Source organism: Mizuhopecten yessoensis, unplaced genomic scaffold, assembly GCF_002113885.1.
Source record: "Mizuhopecten yessoensis strain PY_sf001 unplaced genomic scaffold, ASM211388v2 scaffold2213, whole genome shotgun sequence".
NCBI lineage: Eukaryota > Metazoa > Mollusca > Bivalvia > Pectinida > Pectinidae > Mizuhopecten > Mizuhopecten yessoensis.
The window spans coordinates 1,397,676-1,423,361 of NW_018404434.1; the positions used below are offsets into that span (position 1 = coordinate 1,397,676).

Sequence of the window (25,686 nt, forward strand, 5' to 3'; positions counted from 1 at the left end):
TCTTAATATCCGTATTTATATGTGTATTTGTCAGATTGACTACTGAAATAATTTTTCAAGGTGTAAACAAGTTTTCTTAATCTTTTATTGTATTTTTAAGACTTGATCAATAGACTAATCTACCTATTGTGTTTGTTTGACCTGAATGGACCGTACTGACCTTAGCTGATGATATCTGAAGATATCGGTGGATTACAGATATATACACGTACACGTTTTAACGGAGGTCGCACACTTTATTAGGGTCCCGTATCGGAGATACGGGTGCCCTATAGTAATCACTATGTCTGTCTGTCTGTCTGTCTGTCCGTCCACAAAATTTGTTCTTGGCTGATAACTTTAGTATTTATTGACCGATGTACATGAAACTTGGTCAAGATGTTCAGTTCACAAAAATACACATTGAGATAAAAAGTCTAGGTCAAAGGTCAAGGTCATTAGGTTCATAGGTCAAGGTCAAATTTTACATATTTTCACTGATAAACATTTTGTTATGACGTTATGAAGCAAAATTGATCAGAATTAAACAAGGAGTCAACTGACCAAAGTTCAATGTCATCGGGTCAGGGGTCAAGGTCAAATTTTGTAGCTTTTCACTGGTGAACATTTCGCTGTGACATTATGAAGGAAAGTTGTTCGGAATTAAACAAAGAGACACACTGAGTTAAAAAGTCGAGGTCAAAGGTCAAGGTCATTAGATTCAAAAGTAAACGTCAAATTTTGCATCTTTTCACTGATGTACATTTTGTTATGACATGATGAAGCAAAGTTGATCAGAATTGAACAAGGAGTCAACTGACCAAAGGTCAGGGTCATTGGGTCAAAGGTCAAGGTTAAAATTTGTATCTTTTCACTGGTGAACATTTCGCTATGACAGTTTGAAGCAATGTTGCTTAGAATTAAACAAGGAGTCAATTGACCAAAGGTCAAGGGTGAAGGTTAAATTGTGTACCTTTTCCCAGATGAACATTTTGTTATGACATTATGAAGCAATGTTGTTCAGAACTTAACAAAAGTCAACTGACATAAGATCAGGGTCACTGGGTTAATGGTCAAGGTCATTTGGGTCCAAAGGACAAAGACAAAGTGGATCTCTGACTTTGACCCTTGCTCTTGATGGAGGAGGTATATAAGGTGAAATAAAACAAATCAAAGCTAACAAATGAGTATTGTACCGATATTTACATTTCTGTTAGCCCAGCAAATATGGAGGTGGAAGGAAACAAGACTCACATCATAGTTCATGTATAATGTATATTTTGCTTCCTTGCGATTCTTTTTGAAGTCCAAATGTCAAACGTCAAGCTCAGCTAAATGGGCAGATTGCTTCTTGCTGATTATGGGGGGGGGNTATATTGCCACAAGACGGGGCCCTTACTGACCTGTCAGTGTTCTAGTGATGAATGTTTTTTACGATGACATTTAGCGGCTGAACATCACCGATTACGCTTTGGTAAAAAAATACCTTGGAACACTTTCATAATATAAAATTGAAGACGCGCTTGCGATGTTCATTTTTTTCAATCCTTAAAATAAGAATAATAAACTCTGACCGGCTGCCATGGGTCGCCGTAGTTCTTCCATCATATATCAACTTGTACGTAACAATAATAATGCAAACATGCTTATTAAGTATTATTATAATATCATTTGTTACTGGATTGTGATTTACTGGGACATGTCTCAAAAATTTTAATCAAGATCTTATAAGATATTTATTTATCCAGCAAATGTAATTCCACTTCAAGCAGCATCTTCAAAGTAGTTAAATCTGGGACAGAATACAAGCTGTCTCATGAAAAATAAACTTGTCAAAGAAATACGTAGAGGATCTTGAATAAGGTTTAAATGATGTTTTGAGACGAGTCTTAGAACTAATAATTTTAGTTTATTAATTATTTAAGAAATAGAAGCGAATGTAACATTACTTGATCAAATTAACAAGACGTGGTGCAAACTCATGCTGACTTGAAATCTGAAATATCGACAATTTTGACTGCAACCCTTACTTTGACCTCACAATGAAATTCGCAAAGTGTGTCAACATGAAGTTCCGATTTTCTGATTGAAACAGTGGTAAACTACTGGAAGTTACAGCTCAGCTATGTTTTATTAAACCTGTGTTTATAATGATTCGTTTTGATCGTGTTTTGACACCTATAACATACTACGCTATGCTATCTCTATTCTCGCAAGAATGTCATTAGTTACATATTGAAAGAAACAATATTAACGGTGAAAACTTGTATAAAATGTATTCAACCTACGCTTTCGTTAAAGGGACATCACGTGAAGAGCCATAGTGTTTTTAATGAATGTATGTATTGTATGCACTTCCACTTATGTTACCTCGCTATCCCCATATTCATAGTCCGTTCCAAATGTTCAGTTTGACCACTTGAATTGTTCGGGAAAGCCCTCCTAAAAATAGCGCCGATAACGTCACCTGACTAGGCAGTAAACGCGAGCGGTCTGGGCGAGATGAAACGGTTTCCAAAGGGGCCCCCAGAGAGGGGCCGTTAGGCAACTGCAACTTCTTATCGCACTATGAAACCAAGTTATATGATTTCTAAGTCCGTATTAAAACTTATTGAACAGTAGTTATTCATCATCAGAAGTTAATTGCACACTTGCCAATATTTAGAATTTAAATTTATTTAGCTTTAAACATATTTGTTGCCAATTAAATTGAACATGGGATGGGGCACATGTTTTTCCAATTTATCACAGCCTTCGCCCGTCATAAATTTACAATTAAATGTCAACAATGATAATAGGCATAAACATAAAGTATATATATATAAATATATATTTGATTTAGTACCGGAATGCGACATCTGTACGGGGCTAAACTCCTTTCTTCAACCATGGGACAAACCTTTCTGTAAAAAGGAATATTATCGAGACGAATATCCCTTTTCAAATGTTTTCATAAAGTGCATATATGCAATGACAAACTACACGCGTATAAAAAAGAGAAAAGTTTGTGATTTTTAGCTCACCTGGCCCGAAGGGCCAAGTGAGCTTATCCCATGGTGCAGCGTCCGTCGTCCGGCGTCCGTCAAGTTTTCCCTTTAAAATGCTACTTGTCCTGAATGGCTCAGAGGATTTTGACCAAATTTGGTCAGGAGCATCATTGGCCAAAGGGTTTTCAGTTTTGTATAAACGGAGGGTATAACCCCCCTGGGGGCAGAGGGGCGGGGCCAAATAGGGGAAAATAGGTAAATCTTTAAAAATCTTCTCCTCAACCAATTGAAGGATTTTGACCAAATTTGTCCTAGAGCATCTTTGAAATAGAAGCGAATGTAACATTACTTGATCAAATTAACAAGACGTGGTGCAAACTCATGCTGACGGTGTGTGGATTCCCCTTCTATGGGGCAGATTAGTGGGGCCCATTAGGGGAAATAGAGAAAAACATTAAAGATCCTTCTCCTTCTGTACCGTTGAAGGGATTTTAACCTAACCAAACTTGTTTTAGAGAATCTTTGGGCAAAGGGAATTGAATATTTATAAATGGAAGATGCAACTTTGTTACTTGCACTCATTTGATAAACCTGAATGGTACTCAGCAGGTTTTAAATTGAAAAATAAAATACCAGGTGAGCTATTAAGGCCCCTGCGCCTCTTGTTTTTATTACATTGTACATCTACAACTCATCTGTACGGGGCTAAACTCCTTTCTTCAACCATGGGACAAACCTTTATGTAAAAAGGAATATTATCGAGACGAATATCCCTTTTCAAATGTTTTCATAAAGTGCATATATGCAATGACAAACTACACGCGTATAAAAAAGAGAAAAGTTTGTGATTTTTAGCTCACCTGGCCCGAAGGGCCAAGTGAGCTTATCCCATGGTGCAGCGTCCGTCGTCCGGCGTCCGTCAAGTTTTCCCTTTAAAATGCTACTTGTCCTGAATGGCTCAGAGGATTTTGACCAAATTTGGTCAGGAGCATCATTGGCCAAAGGGTTTTCAGTTTTGTATAAACGGAGGGTATAACCCCCCTGGGGGCAGAGGGGCGGGGCCAAATAGGGGAAAATAGGTAAATCTTTAAAAATCTTCTCCTCAACCAATTGAAGGATTTTGACCAAATTTGTCCTAGAGCATCTTTGAAATAGAAGCGAATGTAACATTACTTGATCAAATTAACAAGACGTGGTGCAAACTCATGCTGACGGTGTGTGGATTCCCCTTCTATGGGGCAGATTAGTGGGGCCCATTAGGGGAAATAGAGAAAAACATTAAAGATCCTTCTCCTTCTGTACCGTTGAAGGGATTTTAACCTAACCAAACTTGTTTTAGAGAATCTTTGGGCAAAGGGAATTGAATATTTATAAATGGAAGATGCAACTTTGTTACTTGCACTCATTTGATAAACCTGAATGGTACTCAGCAGGTTTTAAATTGAAAAATAAAATACCAGGTGAGCTATTAAGGCCCCTGGGCCTCTTGTTTTTATTACATTGTACATCTACAACTCAATATCTTTGGCTAATTTTTTTCTATACCATGCATATAAATTTATGTATACTCTCTTTCCCACTTTCGTTGTCTCCATACGCTAACACTTAGTAAGTCATATTAGCCATCACACACACTAAACTGTATGGCAAAACCACTACGTGTACATGTAGAATATGTGTCAGATATGGGTCGTGTTGAGATACTTGATATTTACATTTTTTCAATACTTTTCATAGATTAAAGCATTCTTGTCAATGGACCCTTTTTTATGTTGAGCCAACGTTTCTTTAATCATTTCATTTTTGTCTGAAACAGAAGCCGTAGTTATCGACAGCACGCGCCATTTTTACAACGTACACAAATGGTTCTTCCCCTGTGTTCAATACGTATTCCGACTCTATCTGAATTCGAAAATGAATTCTTTATAGAAAAAAGGTTGTTACATGATCATACATTCTAAGTCAACAACAAATGAAAACATGAACTGTTGAAAAATTACGATTTAAAAAAAATGTTACGCGATCCTATTTACTAGAAGTAGGTTCTCCTTCCTAAGTTATTCATCCTTGTCTGTGTTTTTGACATTTTTAATCTAGATGCGTTAACGTAGCTTTCTGACGACGAGATATTTTTTTTCATATTTTGCCTCGTCGCGCCAGCGCAAGCCGGGTATTCATATTAGTAATAATTTAAATCTTGTATGTTAAAACAAACAAAAATCGTTTAATTCAGCAATATAATTAAATCAAACCATTTTACTGAACCCGGTAATATTATAAATTATGTAAATCTAAAAGCGCTTGTATCTCATTTGACCCCGATCACGAGTACCGACAGAGACGGCTATCACAACAGTTAACCCTTGGGGGGCCTCATGACAAAATCAAACTAGCCAGTCACTTATCCCTTCCTTTCGCATAAACCACTGTATGATAATAGAAACACAAAGTAAACTCTCTCCGATAATGCCCATTGACATATTTAACTTACTTCATCTGTGTTCAAACTCAGACAAAGATACTAGCGAGGTTAATAGTTTTAGATATTTATTCATAACATAAACACCGCTAGCATTTCTGTCGATTCCATTTCAGCTTAACCGGCTATCAGGAAGAATACATGCACCGTACTAACTGCTAGGGCAGTTATTTTCTGCTTTTAATCTCTGACTTTGACTCTGGCTCTTGATGGAGGAGGTATATAAGGTGAAATTAAACAAATCAAAGCTAACAAATAAGTATTGTATCGGTATTTACATTTCTGTTAGCCCAGCAAATATGGTGGTAGAAGGAAACAAGACTCACATCATAGCACATGTAAAATGTATATTTTGCTTCCTTGCGATTCTTTTTGAAGTCCAAATGTCAAACGTCAAGCTCAGCTATATGGGCAGATTGCTTCTTGATGATTATGGGGTGGTGGTGGTGGTATATTGCCACAAGACCTTACTGACTTGTCAGTGTTCTAGTTACAAATGATGAATGTTTTTTACGATGAAATTAAGCGGCTGAACATCACCGAATACGCTTTGGTAAAAAATTACCTTGGAACACTTTCATAATATAAAATTGAAGACGCGCTTGCGATGTTCATTTTTTCAATCCTTGTACCACACACCCCAGGTCTATATTTGTTAAAACAAGAATAATAAACTCTGACCGGCTGCCATGGGTCGCCGTAGTTCTTCCATCATATATCAACTTGTACGTAATACCATTTGTTACTGGATTGTGATTTACTGGGACATGTCTCAACTATTTGAATCAAGATCTTATAAGATATTTATTTATCCAGCAAAGGTAATTCCACTTCAAGCAGCATCTTCAAAGTAGTTAAATCTGGGACAGAATACAAGCTGTCTCATGAAAAATAAACTTGTCAAAGAAATACGTAGAGGATCTTGCATAAGGTTTAAATGATATATTTAGACGAGTCTTAGAACTAATAATTTTAGTTTATTAATTATTTAAGAAATAGAAGCGAATGTAACATTACTTGATCAAATTAACAAGACGTGGTGCAAACTCATGCTGACTTGAAATCTGAAATATCGACAATTTTGACTGCAACCCTTACTTTGACGTCACAATGAAATTCGCAAAGTGTGTCAACATGAAGATCTGAGCCGACTTTATAGAGCTACCTCAACCTGATCACCTTCCAAGCATCTATTTCATAAACCCCACATGTATTATATATTTCAAGTAGCCATTTCCTTTACGTTACAACATGTAAGGTACCTATTTGCTTACTTTCTAACATATCAAGTGCCTACCCAAAACCTTTTAACATGTCAGTTTCCCATTAACTAAACCTTAATATATTTAAACATAGAAACGATTGCTTTATATTTCTTCGTTCTAAATTGACACAAACATGAACATGTTAGACAATTTGTTTCTTTACACATATGTACATCAACAGCACTTCTGAATGTATAAAAGCCAAATCACATACATATTTATCAAACGTTTAATGACAATGCATATGCAAAATGTATATATTACGTTTGGTTCGGATATTTTTCTGAATTCATTAACATATTAATGTAATAATGAAGTGGAAATGTTGTAAGACTTTCATATTAATTTTAATACCTGACGACACTCTGTTCTCAGTGTATTGATACTGTGTTGCCGTAATATTGTTTCTCGTTGAATTTTTCAAATTATAATATTTTTCACGTTCATACTGTCTTTATTTAATCTCTCTGTCAGGGAAATGTCGGTCAATATAGTTTTATCGAAAGTCTAACCGTACAATGTTGTAACGTATTTTGTGTGGACCGTTCCAACTATATACAACAAGGCACTGCAAGCACCAAAACAAGCCAGTAGGAAACAGAACCAAAGGTTGCTTAATTCCTTCATCACCCAGCCACACACGATCGGAACGATAACGCACCCAGTACATGTACAAAAATTAAACAAAGATGCAATCTTCCCCGTCGTTGGCGTAATGTAGTTATTTGTCCAAGTAAAGGTCAACGAAAATATCATTGATTTGAAATAGCCGACAACTGCTGAAGATATCCATACCCCTAAATTTACATGTCCTATAGAACTAAATAAGAGAACTAACATACCTACTAGTGTACCAACAATATGGATACCAAGGAAAACCAGTATATTTAAACGCGAGGCAATTAAATGTGTATCTACATCCGAAAGGCATCATACATGCAAAACAAAAAAAACTGTAGCATTTTTGGTTCTTGAGAAGAAGATTTTTTTTAAACTGACAATTTGATTCTTTTTGTAGTACCTCAAGTTGTTTTTACAAATGGCGAATGATCCTTTCAAAACACTTGCCATCAAGTTCCTGTTAGTCAATTACCAATAAATAGCATTTTTTGGGGAAATATTGCATAATAAATTTGTTTCGACCAATCAAGATGCCACCACTCGATTAACATGGAAACAAAAAAATCATTACATCCACCGTTGAATTTAGTGTACCCAATTATCAACAAAATCCGAGAACATCTAAATTTCGACCAATCAAGAGCATGCATTGTGGCTTTCTATGGACTTGCTTTGAACAAACGTGAATCAACATCCCCAGGGCATCATGCCCCTGTGGCAATGTTTTAAAATCGACAAGTGTTTTCTATTTTTGCCCCTATATGGCCCTTAAACCCACAAACTGTTGGTTGCAATGGCAATGATCCTTTCAAAAAAGCATCAGACACGAACTATTCCTCAGAAGTCTACGGCAGCTGATAGCGTAGTGGGGGATTCAAAGAGTGTGAAATGGCGTCAGAGAAACAGTGGATTTAATGTAGACAGCCAATGGAGGTTGTTGTATACGAAGGTAGTCCTTCCTGCGCATAAATCATACAGTTCTTCAGCAATGATTGTAATAACTTCAGATTATGAATTAAAGTTGTTATTTTGCCTATATCAGTTCGGTTTGCAAAGCTGAAGAAACATCGTTCTAGAAATGTTAACTATCAATACAATAAAGATTAAGAGAGCGTAGGAATGTATTTAGTATTACCATCAGGTACTAGACTTGTTCAAGTTTTGAACGTTTCTCAGCTGTAAGATAACGTTACTGAAAAAAAGTGAAGACATCAAATTCATTGGGATGAAATTTCCTGTCGACTGCACAATGGATTTTTCAAACAGTCGAGAAGTTATGTGATAACCTCCGGCAGGCTGAGTCATATTAACGGAGGTTAGATAACCAGATGTGTTGCTTACAACTCGGCTAAAAATATTAAGTGAAATGTCGTTCGAAACCATTGAAATAGATGAAATATTCCGTGAATACGAACGTAATGTCTTATTTTGTGACGTTTCGAGGGTGTGTGTATATGTATGCTACATACCGTGGTAAAAACGGTGACTACACTGTCACGTAGTGAGGTACAAAATAAAAGTGAGGTACATACCTCTGTTACCTCGCTTTGTTGACCTCTCTTTATGCGTACAAAATCATGTCTAGCCACCAAAAAAACTATCGGGGCCTACCTCACTTTATCGGTGTACTCTTACACACTTTGTGCCACTATGAGGATGCTTCCTCAGAATATATGCTTTTTATTACACAAAATGAACTCCTTCCTGAAAGTCCTGGCAAAATTGTCACTGCTGACGTCTGTTTTGAAGTCCGACAAACGCATGAGAGCATTGTATCCAAAATAAGGTGACATATCCTCGCTGATTTTTTCCATTGCCGAAGCCCAAGGTAAAAATGAACTGTTCTTATGCATTGAAATCCAGCTTTTATCAATTTTACATTAACAAGAAACAAAGATAATCAAAACCTGTATTAAACTACACAAGAAATAATAATAGAATGTTAAAAATGTTGCTCTCATGATATATATTTTTTACAATAAAAGTCCATACTTGAAATTACCAGTGAGACGTTTGTCTGTGTGCGCCACGGTAGTGAATTTATTTTTAGGTTATACGATTTGTCTTTCTTTGAACATTGAATCAGTCATTGCGCGAAAATATATGGCAGCTATTGCGGCAGGTGAAATTTGCTCGCAAATGTTTGGTCGTTCATGCGTAAGTACATTGTAGTTATATTTTTTTATCATTTCACTATTACTATTTAGACTTCTGATAATGGTATGATTAAAATGATGGCAAGAAAAAAAATGTTTTGAAAGGTATGGTGTAGTTAAAATTTAGATTTATGTTTAATGTAACATTCTTAAAAAACAGACCGACTCCACGTTTATTTGTGGTTTTCTTTGCCTAAAAATGAATACGGTTATCCTAAAAAAAAAGAGCATTTCTGCACATTATATTCCGTCTTTACGATATACCGAGATGTCGTTACTAGACCAGAGTTATCGGTCCCGGCAACAGGTATCGAGCATTTCCGGTTAACACCTCTGGGACAATTTGGGGAAAATTTTCGAGGTCACTTTTAATTTCTGTCTAATTTTCGCCAGTTTTCACCAAATATATATATAAAAAAAGAAAAAAATATGGGTTCGATGAAGAAAGCTCGTACTTCTGACTGTTGTGTGATATTAGTGCTGCAAACTGGCTTATATATTCAACATAAAATGATTTTTTGTTCTGTGACGTATAATAAATTGGTTCTGGAATGGACAACATGTATATACAAAAATCCAAGATGGCTGCCAATATGCGGGTAAAACCGAAGCACCTCAGCTGTATGTTACAAGCCTGGACCAAATACGTTTTGTAAAAATAAACACTTGACAATTTGGATATAGGTTTATTTATACTGTACAATGCTAATTGAAAACCATACATATACAAATGAAATGTGATATTCACATACATCATATAAGGGTTTTAGTGTCAATTATCTTCAAGATTCAAGATTCGTATGCCTCATCTTCATCGTCTTCGATGACAATATTGGCCGACTGGTTGTAACAGCTCTCTCCCCGACAACCACCACATGCCACAACACATTTTAACCCATTTTTATGGCACAACACAAGTTCGTAGCACACTGATTTTTGTTGGTTCTTTTACACTTGCAGCAAATGAATTTCAAAACCAGGTAGTTGTTGTTGAGTTCTTTCCACTGCATTACCTTAAGATGAAAACGGAGGTTTTGGAAATGGGCTATGATTGCCTGATACCTGATGTGTCTCAACGTGGTCTGTGAAGTCAAAGACTCATCATCCTTTGCTCCGTAGAATTGACAGGATATGAAGATACAAGGAGTACCGATTTGTTGTGGTGTTTTCTCACCATTAGTGAAATCTTGAGAAAGGAGTTGGATACTGTCGGACTTTGAAAATACTTTCAATAGGTGTGTTTTTCCTTGTCCAAAAGTAGATGATGCAGTATCACATCCGCTCATTTATTTTGTCGCACAACTGTGTTTATGACTTCATGGGCTTCACGAATGCTATACACCTCGGCACCTTTCTTCTGTGATCTTGTCTTGCTTTCTTTTCTGATGAATATATCAGCAATGTTGGTTTTCCAATGGTGTTTCACCAATATGAAAATGCGCTTCTGTGACAACCACCGCTGATTGGTTATTCTATGAAAAGTCCAGAGCGGCTGATACGAATAAGGTTTCTGCATCGCCGTCATTGCATTTGGTGGTATGCCCTTTTGACTGCAAGATATCTACACGAAGTTCTATGAATTGTGTCTTATTCTTGGTGTTCGTGGTGATCCCTATGACATTTGGACGGACCAGTGACTGATATCAGCGGATCTTTTTGCTGAACGACTCGGGTGTTCATGCTCCTTTGTGGATAGCCCTTCATACAAGACGCTTCAAGGTTGGTCATATTTTTCGTGATCATCCCCTGGCCAATTCTAATTTGTCTGTCTTTCTCATATAAGAATCCTTGAAGAGTGATGTAGATATCGCCGACGTTTCATACCTAAAGTGTGATTTGATTTCCTCAAACTCACGGTGTGCTAGTGCTGTGTTGCGCATGAATAATACAGATGGCTCAATGTGGACGTTCTTCTTGCCTATTGTAATGCTTGCAGCAGGTCATTTAATGTTTGAGCGTGGTCAGATCTTTTTATATGTGCGTTAGTTACAGCTATGCTATCTAGTGACTGGTGAATTTTTTGGCCTACCAGTTATGCCTCATCATAGTTGATCCCATCCTCGTCGATTGTCATTAAACCTATTATCAGTGACCGTAATGAAGATAGTTCTGTGGTGAACGGGTCATGCTGCTCGAACCAGTCAAGTATTTTCTCCAAGTCCATCAAGTCTCACTTACACCTGGATTTACCACGTTCGACATGTTGTGTACTTGTCAAATGATGTCGATTTGTCAGACTGGTCATTGCATCATGAACAGCGGCGCAATGATGCATGCAATACACCCACTGATGCCTCACGCTTTCCGTCATACCTCTGGTCAGACCACCTCTAGCTTTCATTGATCGCTTTAATGTTTGCTCGATACATAAATCTGTCCATAAGCCAGCCCAATACCTGTCGCTCCCGCGTATTGCATAGTGACCTTCCGTGTTTTTAATACACGATATACAGCTTCAGTTAAATTAAATGATGTATTGCCATGCGTATTAAAAAGTGCATACAGGGCTTAGTAGCTACTCTGCAGAAAGTATTATTTAACCATCCTGTTCATGGGGATTGCATGTTTGCTGCTAATAACTGTATCCTCTGTATGTACCCAACATTTTTTTCACACTATCAGATAACACTTTATGTATGCAATATTAGTGTTATTTTATTATTATAATATATCATATTATGATAATATACCTGTACCAGGCCGAAGTGGGCTCGTACCATGTTTTTTGTTTTGTTTTATCCGAATATTGTCAGCCATCTTGGATTTTGGAATATGATGCCAATACCAGAATCAATTAATTTTGTCAAAGTAGGATATAGAGTTATGTGTAATAAATTAACATATTAGCATCACTCTAATATCAAAGAAAATATCAAAAATTCAGAATTTTCTTTCATCTAACCCGATATAATCTCGTTCTTCATTTTTGGCGAAAAAAGGTGAAAAATTGGCCAAATTTAAAAATGGTCTCAATTTCTTTCCCCAAAGGGAATTTTTCAGGACTTTTCCCCTATCATACTAAAGACATTGATGATGAGTTGAATAAGAAGAGTTTGATAACATTTTATTTTTTTTCCTAGATCACCCTGAAACGGACCTATTCCACCGACCTAAAATGCAAATGAAGTAAGAAATCATATATGATTAAGAAATGAACATGCTTCATAGGATGCAATACATGTACAATTTGCAAATGTAATTATCAATTTAAATGAATAGAAGAACTGCTTCAGTATTCACTGTGGTTGTAAATTATTGTTTAAGTGCTAATTCTGAGTAGATGATTACACCTAGAGTTAATTTTCACGTCCGAGAAAAAACCCACTGCAAGACTAAAATTATATTAATACAAACTCAGAATATAAAGGCACAGGCCCCTGTGGAACCCCTGGGGTAGAACAATGAAATATAATAAACTCCTATATAATATAGTTTTTTTTCTCAGTTACATATATTATCACGATAGAGAAAAAATCCTTTATATTTTAGAAGTTCAGTATGTTATATTTGATAGCTACATTCATGCATGTTGTTCCTGTGATAATACGGTACAATTGTACCCATATTTTCATGTCGCTCAAAACGCATGTGTGCCAATTAATACTGATAATGATAAGATCTTATTTATTCTTTTACATAATAAATGTTATGAAAATGTTGAGATGATTGGTAAAGAGTATACTGAACTTCAGTATTAGCTGCATGAAGTACTATGTACACAGGTGCTGGACACAACAATACATATATGATATTACTATAATATTGACTTTATTAGTACAGAAGTGTTTTTGAGACCAGCACCTGTAGCTGTTATATAATATTTCAACTAACTTCTAGTAATACCTATACTTTAATTATAGCCAACAGATAATGGGTTGTATATCATGAATTTCTTTTTTCAGATATGCTGCTGCTGCTGACTATGAGGAGTAGTTGTGGAATCAAGCACACAGACTGAGGCTGCATCCACCAGTGACAAATCAACAATGTGTGATGTGGATCTTGCTGATGCTGAAGTCCAGACTGTGCGCTCAGAAATAACTATTGAGGACATCAAATACTCGAATGAACTGATGATGTTTTACACAGGTCTACCAAATCATGCAATATTCTATGCAGTATATGAAAGTTTGGTACATAGTGATGCAGATAGACTAAATGTTGATGAGTGTGTTGGCCAAATCAAATCACGAAGGACGCTGAGGTTGATAGACGACTTGTAATGATGAGATTTGTTAAAACATAGGTTAAATCTGTCAGCTGCAAGAGTCTCCAAAATATTTTCTGTTTGGATTCTTTTAATGCATGAATGTTTAAAAACTCTGATTTTTCTACCAAATCTAAGTGTATTACAACAGAACATTCCAGAATTTTTGACCGATTTCGGGACACTAGAATCATTCTGGACTGCACAGTGATGTTTGTACAGACTCCATCTGACTTGGACAACAAATCGAAAACTTACTCCAACTACAAGTCTCACAATACATTTAAGGCGTTGGTAGGAGTACGACTGTGGCAGTTGTATTTGTGTCAAAGCTATGGGGTGGATCTGCTTCAGATGTTCTGATGACTAGAAACAGTGGACTATTTGCTCTTCTGAAGCCTGGCGACGCTGTTATGGTAGATAAGGGATTAGGTACAGTTTGGAAATTCTGAAGTAAAGTTCACAAGGCGCGTTGCATCAGCTCATATTCATGTTGAGAGAAAAAATGGAGCAAATACAAAACTTCCACATAGTACAAAGTGTGATGCCCTTGAATCTGTGTAACCTTGCTGATGCTGGTTTTTTTTTGTATGTTGTACTCTTACAAATCTGTTATCACCTCTTGTTAACAAATAGCAGATATATGTGTTTCTTTCATAGTAAAACTGCCTTTATTGGTTAGTTTTCAAATATAAGTCTGACAAGTCAGATTTAGTCCAATTAATTGGTCAAATATGTTCACAGACAATTTTTTGAAAACTTATTGCAATTGTACATGAAGACACAAATAACTAGATGGAACAATAATGGGTTATTTATTGATAGTGTCACTTTTTTTAACAACAAAAAACAATGCTTATGTCTTTTATAGCATGGATATACTGTAAATAACTTTATTTGATGTGAAGGTTCGCAGAAATTAGACTTCAAATATAATTTTCTGTGTAAAATTCAAAAGGCCCCGAGGGTTTTGGGTTTGTAATTTCTGAAAGTTACAGACTGTATTGATTATATTCATTAATATCAAGCAATAAACTTAACCAGTATTAATAACAGATTTACTTGTCTTTGACTTTGTGTTGAGCTTTCCCCTTGTAAATGAGAGGAACAAGCATTTCTGTGTAGAAATTTATCAATTTCATTTGAGCAGGTTCCAAAACAGTGAGTCAAACTCCACTCCCATTATTTTGATATCTTTTGTGGTGTATACAACAAAGTCACATATTTGAATGTTACACACAACCAATTGACCCATTTGTGTATAATAGAGATGGGATTTCTTCAACTGTAAGTTATTGTCCTTGTCAATGTAACAAGAATCCTCAACTGTTGTGTTACGACAGCTATATGGGCACTTTATTTCTATTAGACGCTGAACGCCCTGTAACGATGATACATGACTCTTGTTGAACGAGACTACAGGAGATAATGACGTTGGATTACTACGAGAGCTGCCTATTCCAGCAAGCGTCTCGTCAGCCGCACACGCACGTTGGTTGTACTCGAGTGCTCTCTCTATAAGTACTCCTTTATTTCCACCGATATTTTTGTCCATATCCACGTAAAAAAGCAGTAATTGTTTCTTGTTCATGTTGTGAAAATCGTTTCTAGTCATATTTTTGTCAATTTTGAAAATGGCAACTCCCTCAAACTTACTTACCAGAAGTTCCCGATACCTATTATCCGTCTAGGAACGACCACTGTTTATCGCAAAGACGGAACAAAGTCTTCTAACTCGGTTTTACTCATACATGTACATCTTAAGCATGTCACCAACTAACTGTGTAAAATAATTAAAGAAAACATATTTTAGATGTTACATCCTACATGTATTTACATATTACAAATATTTGATATCAAAAAAGTTAAGCAAGTCTTTAAATTCCTTCGGGTAATAGTTGAATAAAATGCTCCTTTTATCAGGATAGCTGGTGTGTGGAGTAGAGAAACATATATAATATTGCAGCATTGATTTGGTCGCTTTTGTGTTTCCAAGTACAGAGCACAAACGCATCACTCAAAAGGCGAATGATGTGGGGCACCTGCAAAATCAGGGGTACTCTTCTGTGTCTCTTTCAAAGGGGACATGAAGATATCAAAATTTATCTGCTACCCCCATTGCAACACTTGGAATGTTTTTCTTTTCATTTATTTCCCGTCTTCTGTCTTTTTTTCCCACTTTCTATTGGCTGTTGAGAGGACGCTAAACCCAAAAGCTCCGACCTGCATGGGTGAACTGCTCGTGGAATTTCATCCTTTCACAACACATGTTTGAAAATACTTCATAAACATTTCTTCAAATTCCCCAATGTGTACATTTCAGTTCTGTAGCCTAAAACCGCCACAATAGTCTAGTCTTCGTTGTATGACATTTAGAATTGTAGTATGGAATGGTTTCGTCTGTCGAAAAATTAAAATAAATATTTCAAAACGTGGATCAATAATAATTACGCAATCTAGCTGGGAATGTCTTATGACTTCAGACGAGGATCTAGTTGATGAAAGTTTTAACGCTTTTTCAGACGACAGAACCGCGTCCTCATATTTATTTTAGAGGGATGTTTTGATACCTTCAAGACCTTCGTTTGTTTGTTGGGGGTTTAACGTCCTCGCAATGGCAAAGGTTATGTGAAGACGGGTGCCGAGAGTGACACCGCCTAAAAGACTGAGTATGAAAGTGAGAAAAGAAAAGGATACCGATCCCAGGTGCTGCAGTTTGGGGGCAGCAGATCAGTTTTGTTATCTTCGATCCCCTAAGCAGAAGTCAAAGAAGCAACTGCAAGATCGTAGCCGTTATAAAACGTAAAACAAAATCAAACCAAACCAAATCAATGGATACAGCCTTGTGTTTGGTTTAGGTTTGGATTCCATTTTTAATATCTCTAGAAGTTTTCGATTATACAAGAAGCCCATTGGCCTTAACGGTCACCTGATTTATGTAAAAACTGATGTTATCGATGTTGCCAAATGGAAATGAAATCATTTTGTAACAAAGGTAACTTGAACTACATGTAATGCAAAAGTAGTTTGAAAAATCTGGGTAGTAAATGTACTATATACAAATAGTGGTTCTGTCAGTCAGCTGACAGGACACGTCCCTTTAGCTTAGTGGTAGAGCGTTGGCCTCCAGAACCTGGGGTCGTGGTTTCGATCCCAGCTGGGGCACCTCATCTTTTCACTTGTTTCTTTCCTATTACAGTGGAACGAACTGTTGGATTTTATTTGGTTTATTGAGTAAGGTTACTGGCTAAAAGGAAAACAGCTGTCCTATCAAATATCTAATATGTTGGTTCAACAATGAAGAGTTTTTGTGTATTGTAATTTGCCTTTTGGAAGATTTGCATCTTTTTATACTGAACATAAATTACACACAACAAAATTGTGAGTTGACTACATCATCTAAATTTAACACCAGTTGATATGAGAAAGATATTTGCTTTGAGCTTATTATGATAAAAAGGTCGCAAAATTTGTTAATAATGTTAAAATTAACATGATAAACGACAAACATACAAAGTGTTGTTTAAGAGAACAATCAGGCCTTTGGCAAAGCTATTTGTAATATAACACTATGGATGTGTACGCAATTATTTTTAATCTTTTCCAGTTTATTCTTCTTGAAATAATAATTTTGCTTCTGTGCATGTGTCAGACATTTCTGGTTCAGGGATAGTACTTAAGTCCATGAAACCATATCTGAGTCTGGAGAAGAGTTTCAAGATGGCCAAAGCCCAAACTGTCATTTCGAAGTTATAATGTCATTTCAATGATTCCCAATGGAAATGAACCAAATATACCTAAAAGTATCATTTTTCTATATAACTTTAGTAAACTTTACCCCATCCGCAAGTGTCTACGTCGGTATTTATCAATTTGCCTCAATTGTAATTTGGAAAATGATATAGCATGTATATAAGAACAAAGGAGAAGACGACTACTTATGGATTTTTTCTTTTGATTATACATTTTAGTAGACTGCCAAGATCTGAAATCTAGCTGAGGAGATATGGTTAAGTCGTATACAGTGATATAATCAAAAATCCTTCAAGTCCAGGCGGTGTAGCTTCTGGGATTTCCAGTATTTTTGTTCTTCCGAAATCAACTGAGAAAGGCGGATTGAAATATGATTAAGGTTGTTATGTTATTAATATGTAGTAGAGTAAGTCGTAAACTATGGTCCATGCTTGACATTTTCACATACATGAAACTAGCTAAACGTACTCATAATACTCAAGGAGTTTTTCTCTAAATCATTGAAACTTTCAGTCTTATTTTCGGCGTATGGATACGTATGTGTATTTTTCTAACCTTTTGTTTTTGTCTGAACGCAGCTGAAGACTTTCCCTTTCACAATAAGAATAATGGTTTCATTAAATGATCGAAATGTATAAATTGTGAACGGGTTTTACATTGCTTCATTGTAATGCAACTTAATACCAAGTTATGATATTACTTTTATGAAGCGAAGACAGTTTAATAATTATATGAATGTACCAATATAACGGAAATGATGGAAGACTACTGCAGTAATTTATTTCCTGGCGACTCCCAACTGTTCATCATCAAAACATAAACAAAAGACGGTGTAATTTTGTATTTATTAATATTACATTATTAATCCTGCAACGCTGTGATTTCTGTTTGCCGATGACATTGTCATTTCACATAAAGTTAGTCTACCTCTTTGTTTAGTCTTTCTATCAATGAGATATCGGACAATGCGGTTTTACCGAAAGTTTTACCGTACAATGTCGTAACGTACTTTGTGAGGACCACACCTACTATATATGTATATAACAAGAGTATGCACATACCAAATATAATGAGTAGGAAACAGAACCAAAGGTTGCTGTACTCCTCCATTAGCCAGCCAATTAGGGGTGGAATCACAGCAGATCCGGTACACGAACACACCATATACAGAGAGGCAACCTTTCCCGTCGAAGGAGAGACGTAACTATTCGTCCAGGTAAAGCTCAACGAAAATATCTAAAATAGCCTACAACTGCCGCAGATATCCATATTCCTACATTTAAATGTGCTATTGAACTACATAAAAGTGCTGCGACGCCTACCAATGTACCAATGATATGGATACCTAGGAAAAACAGTGTATTTAAACGCGAGGCAAATATGGCTACAATAATTGCAGCAATACAACAGACATTAGCCATAGCGCTGACTAGTGCCCCGTTAGCTGGGGAAAACCCTATTTCTTCCACACAGTACAAAACAATGAAAGATATATAAACCCCGTATTATCATACATGATATTTTCTATAATAAAGCGTTATATAAGTGTATTTAAACATTTTTGATATCTACACTTTTATTTTTATTATTATTACAATGTCTTATTATTAGATTATTAAAGGTCCATCGACATAAAATAAAAGTGAATATAACATGTTAAAGGAAACAACATCAACAGAACGAAATGGTAAAAGACAAAAGTCAACTTGAATAAATTGTAAAAATGGCTATGATTTAGTTATATCTTTTTGAACAGACCCAACACTTTTTAGGTAGGTTAGAATTATAGAGATACTGATTTTTTCGAAAATTGATAGGAGATCTGTTATATTATTTTAAAAATGCTCTCTTTTTGGCTGAAGGTCAATGCAATCCTATAACAAGTGTTATACTGTAAAAGGTTCGTGACATGCTATAAACTGAGGTCGGTCTTCGTTTTCCTATAATTATGAATGGGTTATGCAGGAATGCCCAATCCGGAACCGGCAAATTTAATGTATTCATAATTGTGAAAACAATAACAATAACAAAACATCACGCTTTGAAAAGTTTTAAGAATGCATGTCATAAGAATGTATCGCGTCTTCTACAAGTGTACCTTAGACCTTTCAATAACATTTATGTTTCACAAAATGCAAGGTCAGCATTCAGACAATGTTGAATATTCAGATAATGATATACTCAATGAAGGTAGGAGGTGACTGATGTTGATCCTCGTAAAATCGAAGGATTTCTGCGATACCCACTGCTTGGGACATTGAAGAACCCTCCCATTCTCAACCGCAACCCGTAATATCTCGTCGTGTCTCACTAACCAGCTTCTTGTTTTGGCAAAGTCTCCCTATGCATCCATCATCACATTGCCTTCATTGTCGCATGTACGCTAACTATAAACAAGTGTACAAGCAATGCTTGGATGAGAAAATTGTGACTTTAGCTAGGCTGTTGACAGGTGGACTACAATTTTGTGCCGCTTCATTTATCAGGACGCTTACAGTGATAAACAAGGTCAACAAGTTGCATCATAGTTCGACGTTTTCGTGAGAGGCGACTTATGTTCGCTGCTCTGCAGATTTTGGGTTTTACGTGATATCGAAAAACAAATAGAGACGTTGCAAGGTTTAAACCTTCGTATTGTTTTTAGCTCACCTACCCGAAGTGAGCTTATGCCATGACGCAGCGTCCGTCCTCCGTTCGTCCGTCCGTCAACGTTTCCTTTAAAACGCTACTTGTTCTGAACGGCTTAGTTATTTTTACTTCATTTGGTCGGGAGCATCCTTTGGCCAACGGCTCTCAATTTTGTATGAACGGTGGGTGTACCCCCTCCTGGGGGCCCCAATAAGGGAAATAGAGGTAAAACCTTGAAAATCCTTCTTCTAACATAGGCATTAGGGATTTTATCCCTATTTTGTCTGGAACATCCTTGGTCAAAGGGGACACAATTTTGTATAAACGGTGACACGATGTGGCCCTCCTTGGGATAGAGGGGTGGGGCGAATAGAATAAAAAGCTTATAAATCCTTCTTCTCCTGTAGGGATTAAGGAATTTTATCCTAGTTTAGTCTGGAGCAACGGTGGTTGTGGCCCTTCTGGGGTCAGAGGGGCGGAGCCCAATAGGGAAAATAGAGATAAACATTTGAAATCCTTCTTCTAACAAAGGGAATCCTTCTTCTATCATAGGGAATAAGTGTTTTTATCCCAATTTGGTCTGGAGCATCCTTGGACAAAAGGGACTCTATTTTGTATAAACAGTGATTCTGGGGCCCAAGGGACGGGCCCAAAAGGGGTTATTTAGCAAAATCTACAAAAATCTTCTTCTGCATATGGAGAAATGAGGGCCACTTTTCCTCATGAATATTAATGAGGGGCGGATCATGTTTGATCACGTTTTTCAGTTTTTCCGGGCCACCATGGCAACCAATACAAAAAAAAATGTTCCCAGGCTCATTTTAGTTACGATTTTGGCGTATTTTAAGACAACTCTGTAGAATAAAATTAACCAATCTTCACATTGAACGAGATTTATCAAAGATAATGGGAACGGGAGTTACATAACTTCTTAATATAAGGAAAAATATAGAATATATAGCCAGACAGCTGTCATTCTCGCACATTCTATACTACCGATGAAGGAGCATATACAATGTGCATTTAGTAATTTTTACGTTTTCGCTTTATACAAATCTTATTTTATTTATATGTAAGAAGACAATTTAAGATGTTAGTTTTGAAACATTAACCTACAAAATCCTCGTGGTTAACGAGAATTGGTGTTTTAAAATCAGAAATTTGCGAAAGTTCAAGGGCCCCCCCAAGGGGTAATGTTCTTCAACAGCACGATTGGTTTTAAACTAAAATTCCAACAAGTTAATCTATAGCCTATACGTTGTGATCAAACTTGTGTACAAAATTAAAAGGTGTGGTATCTAAAACAAGAGGCCCATGGGCCTTAACGGTCACCTGAGTCTACAGTATTTTTTTTTTTGTTGAAATATGTACCAATTTGAGTAAAAAATAGTATAATGTTAACTTAACTTTGTCAGGACCATGAGCTGATCATTCCTAGACCAATTTTAAGTGAGATCGGCCTATTAGAATTTAGTAGCAAAATAGCGGCCATGGCAGCCAAATTGTATTTCTGATTGACCCGAAAAATAACAACACTTTGTCAGGACCATGAGGCGATCATTCCTACCAACTTTCAGTTCAATCGGTCCAGCAGAACTTGACTTTAAGTTTGAAATAGGTTTTCAAAATGGCGGCCGTGGCGGCCATATTGGATTTCTGATCGACCCGAAAAATAACAACACTTTGTCAGGACCATGAGGCGATCATTCCTACCAACTTTCAGTTCAATCGGTCCAGCAGAACTTGACTTTAAGTTTGAAATAGGTTTTCAAAATGGCGGCCGTGGCGGCCATATTGGATTTCTGATCGACCCGAAAAATAACAACACTTTGTCAGGACCATGAGGCGATCATTCCTACCAACTTTCAGTTCAATCGGTCCAGCAGAACTTGACTTTAAGTTTGAAATAGGTTTTCAAAATGGCGGCCGTGGCGGCCATATTGGATTTCTGATCGACCCGAAAAATAACAACACTTTGTCAGGACCATGAGGCGATCATTCCTACCAACTTTCAGTTCAATCGGCCCAGCAGAACTTGACTTTAAGTTTGAAATGTAAAATGTTAACGGACGACGGACGACGACGGACGAAAACGGATAGCAATAGGTCACTTGAGCTAAAGCTCAGGTGACCTAAAAAGTTGCATAATTAGAATAAAACAAGACCAAATATAACGATTGCAATCTCATAAATTGCAGTAGTACAGCTAGTATACGCGATACAAAGATTCTAAAACAATATGGACAAAATAATCACGGGATGACGGATGTTACTTAATATACTGAGGACTATGTATATTTATATGTAACAGATGAGGGGTGCAAGACGTGAACCAGACTATCCCGGAGAGAAGGTTTGTTTGTAGTTGTTTGATTTTGTTTAACGTCCTATTAACAGCTAAGGTCATTTAAGGACGGCCTCCCCTGACAAAGGGTGAACCAGTCGTCCCACTCCGAATTTGCTGAGCGTTAAGCAGGAGCATAAACTACCATTTTTAAAGGCTTTGGTATGTCTCGGCCAGGGGACAGAACCCAAAGCCTTCCTCACAGGGGCGAACGCGCAACAAATGGCCAAAAGTGAGGCATTGTCAAGGGAGACATAAGGATGAAGAAAGTTATTTAGAAAGGAGAGAAGAGATAAGGTCCCAAATTTAGTCGCCTCTTACGATCATGCAATTGGGGGCAGCAGGTACAATTCTTACGCCCTACCTGCGGAGAGAAGGATTAAATTTAATTGGAGTCTCAGATGATTATTTCGGAGGCCAGGCTGGAATACCAGCTCTTTTTTCAAATGTTGAATTTAAATATAGTTAGTTGGAACGACGGATAAATTTTACATACTTCATTCAACAATAAGGCAGACGGATTGACTTATCAATTAAAAAATATAACAACATCGATTAGCTTCAAGTACAGGTATCATTATGCTTTAATTTTTCGTCCGGAAAATCCGTTTTTGCTCCTATTTTGACGTATACAATTATGAGGTGATCGAGCACGTACGTTCATTTGTGATACCAACTTAGATTAAAAGATTGTCTACACATTTATTAAACAACGTGGTCTGAAACAGGGACAAATTTTAAGTCACGGCATGTTCTGGAAAAAAATACCTAAAAAGAAATATTATATAATTTACATATACATGTAACATGTAAGATCAGTGAGAAGTTGTGAGTTATGTTTTTCGAATCACGTGGCCATTCGTGTACAATAGCAATCTTGTAATTTTACCCACATTTATATATATCAAATTCAGTGTATCTGAAAGGATTGAATAAGTAAATATTTTAAATAAATTCTTTTGCTGCTTCTTTCAAGTCGAGAGAGTTTCATAAAAACATGGAGACTCCTTTCACTTTCAGAAGAATACGATGTTTTTACATAATCCCCTTTGGTACCCCTTTGGTACCCCTTTGATTTTATGTCAAATTTAAGAAAATCCACTTTTTAAATGCTCAAGGAACCTCGGATATTGCAAATATTCTTAAAACACCTCATAAACTGTGTTTTTCTAAACCGGAAGTTACCGAGCGAATCTCGGCAACTTATCTAAGTCATGGAGACAGCATCGAAAAATTCGATCGAAAGTGCAGAAAATGGCTATTTGGTCGTTTTCCAGTATTCGATTGCATAGAACATATAGGCGCCCTCGCTTCAAAAGTTCATCTACTCCAGGACCTCGAGTTTTTAATGGATCGCGCTAATTAACTTGTAACACATATATAGACGGTGTGTAGGGAAATTTGACATCCCGGCAAATAATATCCGGATTACTATCCAGCCGATAATCGCAAAAATTTAAAGCCCATAGTGTTATCCCAATGGGCCAAATGGCCGCCATTTTATCCAAGATGGCGGATTATGCAAATTAGCAAGGTTACATTATGGTAGGAATGACAATATTTTGTCCAATTTGGTCTTAAGCATCCTTGGGTAAACTGGACTTAATTTTGTATAAATGCTTGGTCTGACCCCCCTAGGGGCAGAGAAACGGGGCTTAATAGGGGGGAAAATAGCATTTAAATCCTTCTTCTGTAGGAATGACAGGATTTTGTCCATATTTGTTTAAAGCACCCTTCGGTGAAGGGGACTTAATTTTGTATAAACGGTTGGTCGGACTCCCCTGGGGCAGAGGGTCTTGGCCCAATAAGGGAAACAAAGCAAATTCTTCAAAATCCTTCATCCTTCTTCTTCTATAGGAATGACAGGATTTTGTCCAATTGCATATCAAAATAACCCCTGACTAACCATGTAATACATGTACACTACCAACAACATCTGGCTATTTCAACTTCAATTTTGCTAACATTTTTCAACTCCAATTTTGCTAACATTTCCAGGTGAGCGATACAGGCCCTCTGGGCCTCTTGTTTCGTTTCTCACTTCTATTTGTTTCGTTATTGTCTCCCTCTGCAGCAGTCTTCATGTGACCATAGCTGTTGCAAAGACGTAAACACTAAAAAGAAACAAACGTAACATTCAAAACTGTTTAGCTTATACATGTAGTTAATGTCACAATAATGAAAAAAGAACCAGACACGATTAAACTATGTATGGAGAGGTACATCGGCCTCATAAGAAGATGATTGTTGCTATAAGAAGGTAATTTTTTCATGTGACCATAGCTGTTGCAAAGACGTAAACACTAAAAAGAAACAAACGTAACATTCAAAACTGTTTAGCTTATACATGTAGTTAATGTCACAATAATGAAAAAAGAACCAGACACGATTAAACTATGTATGGAGAGGTACATCGGCCTCATAAGAAGATGATTGTTGCTATCAGAAGGTAATTCGCGTAACATATTTTATCGGTATATATGTGTAAAACCATTTCTTAAACTTCATATAAAATGTCCTTTCTTAACATTCAATATTTTTATGAAAGAGCTAGACTTGTTATAAACATAATTGTACTTTGTAGCTTCATGTCTAGCGCATTCATATAATCACATAATGTTATCAAGTGGCACATCATCTTAAGTTCGTTTATCGATCAAGGTTACTTAACCTTTGTTTTCTTGTTTATAAATTACTAAAATGTATTACCAGGAGATTTTACTACGATTTTAGTGGTTTCGCATGGCAACATCTATCTTTATTTGACGTCGGACTTCCTCTAAACAGGTAGTAGAAGAGAAATTATAGCTCCGCATGACCTAGGTATATAAAAGAACTTTAAATTATGGGTCATTTCTAAGCACTCGGTTAGATCGCAAGAGATTGACAAGTACTAAGTCTAGTGAGCTATTTTTATGAAGACATCAGCCTTAATGCCTTATTTTTGACTACGTTAACATGGCTATGTATTTTTTATATACCCAATGTACAAGTTCAATATATACAAATAAAAAAGTTCCGATTTTTAATTCAGGTCTTTGATCATGACTTATAAGGGGTTTAGGTGACTACAGCATCTTTTAGGGGACTTGTTGAACCTTAAGTGATGAACGTTTCGCCGCCATATTCGCATTTACGTTAATAATGATTGCCATATGTTGCTTGACATATTTCAATCAAGACGAATGGAAAAACAAATGGTAATTCAAAATCAAACACAATCTTCAAGGTATTTATGGTTTGTATCGGTTTATTTGTATTCAAAGG

At 36.5% G+C, this 25,686-nt stretch overlaps 1 long non-coding RNA gene across 1 annotated transcript in view; it reads left to right on the forward strand.

Annotated features, from left to right (window-relative positions):
* The window catches only part of LOC110445314, a 28,712-nt gene extending 15,269 nt beyond the window's left edge, over positions 1 to 13,443 (forward strand). Inside the window, exons 2-3 of the long non-coding RNA XR_002462344.1 lie at positions 12,568 to 12,613; positions 13,390 to 13,443. This is a non-coding gene — a long non-coding RNA (uncharacterized LOC110445314). The remainder of the gene's footprint in view (positions 1 to 12,567; positions 12,614 to 13,389) is intronic.
* The last annotated feature ends 12,243 nt before the right edge of the window (positions 13,444 to 25,686 follow it).